The sequence below is a fragment of the Penaeus japonicus genome, unplaced genomic scaffold (genome assembly GCF_977035675.1).
Source record: "Penaeus japonicus unplaced genomic scaffold, GWHDUDI00000001_assembly GWHDUDI00000029, whole genome shotgun sequence".
In the NCBI taxonomy this organism is placed as follows: domain Eukaryota; kingdom Metazoa; phylum Arthropoda; class Malacostraca; order Decapoda; family Penaeidae; genus Penaeus; species Penaeus japonicus.
Genome location: NW_028234431.1, coordinates 8,412,744 through 8,417,743, shown reverse-complemented (window position 1 = coordinate 8,417,743; position 5,000 = coordinate 8,412,744). Strand labels below are relative to the sequence as shown.

Here is a 5,000-nt window from a genome sequence, read left to right as displayed (position 1 = left end):
TATATATATATATATATATATATATATATATATATATATATATATATATATATATATACATGTATGTATATTTACTATACTTCTACTATATACATATACAAACTATGTTTATACACACCTAGGCACACACTTATACATATGCAAGTATTTGTGTGTGTGTGCGCGCGTGCACGTGTGTGTGTTCGCACGCGCGTGTGAGTACGTGCGTTCGTGTGCGCGTGTGTGTAACCGAATAAAAACTGCAATAGTACGTTGAATGTTTACAAAGCCTTTCCCTCTGATAGAAAATCTGTTTCCATTCCTTCGATATTTTCATCTAAAAAAGTACTTCTACCAAATTCAAAAAACTGTTGAGTTCATTTACGTTCAGTCCACCTGTAACCAACCTCTGCATCTGGTCATTAGACAAAAATCGATAAACGATTTAAAGTAAAATAGGGTAATTTGCCTTGAGGATCGCACGCTGCCTGGAGTGCTCGTGTACCTGACCCTTCACCTGTCGTTTTGCTCAGTTGCCACAACGGGAATTCTTACTCCTAGTTGGACTGCGTTTTATATTTAGAAATAGATATACTCCCCCGTTTTAGTATGTATCTGTTTGCATATCTATCCTATAGAGGTTGATATACATGTTCTAATTATCGGCGGTGAGGTGAAATAAGAATTTATTGTTAGCGGGCAACCACACCGCCCAACCACCCTCACCAAGCCGCGCTGCCAGACGTTCTCAGACGTGAATTTTCCCTGATCCCAACCTTCGTATTTATCTCACTGATTCTCTTCATACAAATCAACATCCAAACTTTTTAAACAAACAAAGGGAGATCCAACACCATAAGAAAACCACACCAATCTATTCTCTCACCCTTTTTTCCGAAATGAATTTAAAAAAATACATATAATCGGTCATGTTTGTACGACACGTTGGGCCGAGTCGACGCATGTGTTCTCGCGCGCTCGACTGCAGGTGAGTAAATTTTGAACAGTGTTGTGTATTGTGTTAACAGAGGTGGAAGGTGTGTTACCACGCGTCCTAGGTGATTGACAGTTCTATTCGCCATTGCTAAGGTGATGATTAGTCATATGTCATATTAACTTGTATATTCTACTGGAGTTTGGACGACCCATAACAGAGGAAATATGTGGAGAACGATATATTTTTGTCACCCGAGAACGAGGAATGTTTGGAAATAATACAGCTAGAGGTAAGTGTGTTTTTCGAAGCTGTTTTTTTTGTTGTTGTGACGTGCATAGTGCATAGCAAAGGCATGTGGTGAAATTTGGGAGACTTCGACATCACGTTAAATGGTGATCATGAGGTACATTATGCCAAGGTTGCTATACAAAGCAGAGTGGAATAATTTTGGGACAGACAGACACAGAGGAAAGTTCTGTGGAAGGTTAACTAAAGAGGGGGAAATAGGCTCCTGGTGTTTATTGAAATTAGTGGAGTTTAGATTCACTGACACGAACACTTGATAATTCATAAATATTGCATTTCTGTCCACACAAAAACCTATTTAAATAATGTATCATATCAATGTATATAACATTCCAAAATCAAACAAACATGTACTTGCATACTTGCCCATTGCAAGTAATTGCATAATATAGTGTCACTGAAAAGGAAAACATTTTTCTTTAAATCTTGCAGCAATATCACAAGCAATGTCCATTGCTTTTGACAATGCATGAAAGCAGTTCAGTCATTGTTGCCCGAACCTCAAAAGACAATAGGACTATGTAAACTCAATTACAGTTCACAGAGCAAATGAAAAGGAACATTTCCACAGAATAAGAGATAGTTAAATGTCATCCCATGTCTTGAATACTAAGACGCTTGTTTTCCCTCCTCAAAGACATATGTAATTTCATGTATTTAGAAACTAGGCTGTGTTATACTCATGGTGAAATGTGTCAGTATCTGTATTTACTATGAATTGCAGTCACTGCGTATTGTATATGGCATGTAAATTCAGGTTAGGTTGTTAGGGTTAAGTCAGAGGATTAAAATTGGGATTTAACCTTAGCTGGAATAACGTATCTCAATCCTGCTAGATATAACATAACCCAAACTTAACTAAACCTATCATAACTAAGTCTAACACAACCTAACCTACTCGACTCTCAAGTTAACATTTTATACCTTATCTTACTTTCCGAATAACGCCGCGTTACGAAATACCACAAAAGTGGTATCGATGGATTCCTCTCAACCTCTACTATTCATATATAGTGAAATTAATGAGCGCTTGCACCCCTGGACCCCACAATCTGGGTCTCTTTTCTTAAGGCACTTCGTGCTACCTCGTCCTACTTCGGGGCATATTTCGCTTGCAAAATCTTAACCCAATGACCTACCTAACTTTGCCTAGTTTTGAATTAATCCCTAGCCAAAGGGGGGCTTCGCCCCCCCTGGACCCCCCCTTTTTAGGGCACTTCGTGCAACATACCTTGGGCAAGATATCCCGAATCCACCATCCTCGCCCTGAAATTCAAACATGGCTGTGTTTACGTATTTACAGATAGTAACAAGCTGTGGACTGGAAACCCCCAAGGAATTACCTGCATGTGCTGTTATGTTCTCTCAACAGATGGCGCAATATTCCCCATTATTTACAGTATAATTATAGTGCCCTCTATTGAGTGGTCGCGTCATCATCGGTCCTAGTTTCCTATCCTGAGGAATATATGAGACGAAGACTCAGTTGCTGTCATCATGGCGCAGTGTGAGGGTTATCCGTGTCGCGGCATTTTCATCTACAGGACTAATTACGCATCATAAGTATCACGAAGTGCCCTGAATAGGGGAGATCCACAGGGGGGCATAGCTCCCTCTTCGCAAAGGCTGACTTCAAAACTAGGGAAAGTGAGGTAGGTAGTTAAGGGTTAAGGTTTTCGTGATACCGAAGTAGCACGAGGTAGCACGAAGTGCCTTAAAAAGGGGGGGTCCAGGGGGGGGCGAAGCCCCCCCTTGGCTAGGGCAAACTTCAAACCTAAGCAAAGTTAGGTAGGTAATTGGTTAAGATTTTGCATACGAAATATGGCCGGAATTCATATTTTACCCCGCAATTTCCCTGATCTACTTCATGCCCTCCCCTACTATCGGGACCCAGATTGTGGGCTTCAGGGGTGCAAGCGCTCATTAATTTCACTATATATGAATAGTAGAGGTTGAGAGGAATCCATCAATACCACTTTTGTGGTATTTAGCGACGCGGCGTTATTCGGAAAATTTACCCTTACTTTTATTTTAAACAAAAGCACTTTTATATACAGTACATAACAAAAACAAGGCCAGGCGGCAGTTGTCCGCTGTTATTTACCAGTTGTCATGAACTCAGGTCTGGGTGTAACTCGGATAACCCTCCTCTCTGGACTGAATCGAATCCACTAATTGGCATTTGAAGTGAGTGGCGTTGAGGACACACTCGTGCATACACACACACACACACACACACACACAAACACACACACACACAGAGGGAGAGAGAGAGAGAGAGAGAGGGAGAGGAGCGAAAGAAGAGAAAGGGAGAGGAGCGAAAGAAGAGAAAGGGAGAGAGAGAGAGATAGACAGACAGACAGAATAGGAGGCTAAGACACATGCATGTAGGTTGAAATACGAGAGGCAGACAGACAGCACGCAACAGCCAAACAGACAGACCAAAACACAGGCAAACGGGTACAAAGCCCCACCCCTAGCCATCGCTCCTGCAATACCCGATCCTTCAATAACACCCCCCCCCCTCCCCCCATCTCGCCTCACCCTCAGTATCCGGTTTAAACTCTCGCTCTCTCCTGTTCCTTCGTCTTAACCTCCTTGCCTCTGTACTGCCGCCCAGAGAGAGAGAGAGAGAGAGAGAGAGAGAGAGAGAGAGAGAGAGAGAGAGAGAGAGAGAGAGAGAGAGAGAGAGAGAGAGAGAGAGAGCAGTGGGTAGGGGGAGGGAAAAGGGAGAAGCGGTTGGAGAGAGATGGGGGAGGGGAGAGAGAGAGAGAGAGAGAGAGAGAGAGAGAGAGAGAGAGAGAGAGAGAGAGAGAGAGAGAGAGAGAGAGAGGGAGGGAGGGAGGGGGGGGTGATGGGTGTAGGAAAGAAAATCACAGACAGACACACAAACACACACACACACACTCAAACCAAGCGACTATTGGTCCACTCACATGACCAGTCATTAGCGTTCCTGTCGCCTGAGCTGGTCCAGAGGAGTGGCTTTTATTATCAATATTACACTTATATTTGGTCCTGGTTGGATGTCTTTAGAGAAGAAGGTGGGATGGGCAGTCATGTTCCTTAATTACACAGGGAAGATATAGTAGCTGTTTTTGGGGCTTGTTTAGGAGATGAAAACTTTTTTTTTATGTAAACACATGTTTTCTGTCTCTGTTTACAGATTATGATATAGGCCTATATACTCGGTGTTTATATGGATCTGTTTATGTATGAATTTCATTTGCTGCTATGAATATTGTCAGTGTTATTATCTCCTTAATAATCGTTATTGTCATTGCCATTATTATTGATATCAGTACTAATTATATTATGTTTATACTATATTATGGTCGCATTTGCATTTATCTCCCCAGGAATGGAATCTTTGTAGTATAAGAAGGAATATTAACGTATTAAAAAAAAAAACAAAAAAAAAAAAACGATAAGTGAAGCACACTTGAATCCGAAGGAAATAACTTCTTTCCAATATTTTCACTTTATTTGATCCCACGTTATTATTACTTACAGGTATATTTAGCCCTTTTCTTATGGAAGCGGAAATCCGTGTCTGTCGGTTATTTGGCCAGTTTCCACGCTTTTCCAACTTTAGTCAAGAAGAGAGTTTGATGGCGTTTTTTCCCAATCAGAAGAATGTCGGTGTTTTATCAATATTAGGAACTTACATGTGATAGATTTGTCCTTTTTTTTATCTTTTCTCATCAAACTACACCATTATATATATCTTTTTATAATCACAGTGACAAGATTAAAAGAAAGAAAAAAATGACAGAGA

General features: G+C 41.0%; 1 protein-coding gene across 5 annotated transcripts in view; it reads left to right on the top strand.

The window, feature by feature from the left end:
- The window catches only part of LOC122249530 (uncharacterized), a 187,530-nt gene that overhangs the window by 9,348 nt on the left and 173,182 nt on the right, over positions 1 to 5,000 (top strand). The window contains exon 1 of one of the 5 annotated variants that reach the window (XM_086553875.1): positions 977 to 1,205. The exons of the other annotated variants lie outside the window; for them this stretch is intronic. The gene's annotated coding sequence lies outside the window, so the exon portion shown is untranslated. Of the gene's footprint in view, positions 1 to 976; positions 1,206 to 5,000 lie in introns of those variants that run through there. 5 annotated transcript variants of the gene reach the window in all.